The following is a 1,289-nucleotide window of genomic DNA, read 5'->3' on the forward strand; positions in this document are numbered from 1 at the left end:
TGTTGTTATTATTCCACCTCTGATTTCCCTGATTATCTCTGCCTCCCCTATTATTGTTGTCTCTCCAATTCTGGTTTGAATTGTCCTGCCATCCATGGTTATTATTTCCACTTTGATTGTACCCTTGGTTGGGGCGGTCATAGAAGTTGTGAGTAGATGCCACCATGTTATCTTCTTGTTGAAGCAGCGGGCATTCATCAGTGTAATGGCTGTAATCAGCACAAATTCCGCAAATTCTTTGTGAAACTAGTTGTTGGTTTTGCTGCGGTTGAGTTTGCTGAGCTTGTTGACTCAACTGCATTTGCTTCAGCAGGTTGGTCATCTCACAGATGCTTCGATTTAGAGCAGCAGTCTCTATGCCAGAAGATATTTCTGCAACGGCTTTTGAACGGCCTGGCTTCTGTCTGTGGTTCCGAGTAGATTCAGCTAAATCACTGATCAATTGCCAAGCTTCATCAGTGGTCTTGTACTTCTTCATAGACCCATTGCTGGCACTTTCCAATGTGGTCTTATCTTGGGGCCTCATACCTTGTGTGATATAGCTGAGTAGCACGATCTTGTCAATCATGTGGTGGGGGCATGCTTCCAGAAGATTATTGAAGCGCTCCCAGTATTCAAAGAGAGTCTCATTGTCATCCTGAACAATTGTAGAGATATCCTTCCTCAGTTTATCAATAACTTCAGATGGAAAGAATTTCTCCAGAAACTCCTTTCTGAGTGTGTCCCAGTTGGATACATTTGCTATAGGTTGAGTGTAGTACCACTCTCTTACTTTTCCCTCAAGAGAGAACGGGAAAGCTTTCAGCAGAATTGAAGTTTCATCAGTGCCATCATGCCTGACAGTAGAACAGGCTGCCTGGAAATCTCTCAAGTGCTTGATAGGCTCTTGAGCAGGTACGCCATGAAACTTGGGCATCAAATTTAGCAGTGCGGTCTTTATTTCAAAATCCATAGCTACTGCTGGATGATGCGCTTGAAACGGTTGCATTGTAAAATCAGGAGCTCCTTCCTCCTGAATGGTAACTCTTCTAGCTGCCATGTTTTCTGCACGTAAAACAACCGAATCAGTAGAACGGGGGCTGGTTTCTTCCTCAGATTCACTTTCAGATCCGCCCTCAGAACGGGCTAACCTACGCTGTTCTCGCCTTATTCGTGAAATAGTCCTTTCAATTTCAGGATCGAATATTAGCAAGCGCGGATCAGGAAGTGAACGCGTCATTTGACGGAAGAAACATGCAGCTCATAGTAGCAAAATTAAATAAAATTCAAATAAATAAATTCTAATTAAT

At 43.1% G+C, this 1,289-nt stretch overlaps 1 non-coding gene across 1 annotated transcript; it reads left to right on the top strand.

Moving 5' to 3' along the window:
- Positions 1 to 562: 562 nt before the first annotated feature.
- On the top strand, positions 563 to 670 carry LOC148577587 (small nucleolar RNA R71). The gene has a single exon (XR_015903785.1). It is a non-coding gene; the product is annotated as a small nucleolar RNA R71 (small nucleolar RNA).
- The last annotated feature ends 619 nt before the right edge of the window (positions 671 to 1,289 follow it).

The sequence above is a fragment of the Arachis ipaensis genome, chromosome B1 (genome assembly GCF_059453495.1).
Source record: "Arachis ipaensis isolate K30076 ecotype BB chromosome B1, ASM5945349v1, whole genome shotgun sequence".
Lineage (NCBI taxonomy): Eukaryota > Viridiplantae > Streptophyta > Magnoliopsida > Fabales > Fabaceae > Arachis > Arachis ipaensis.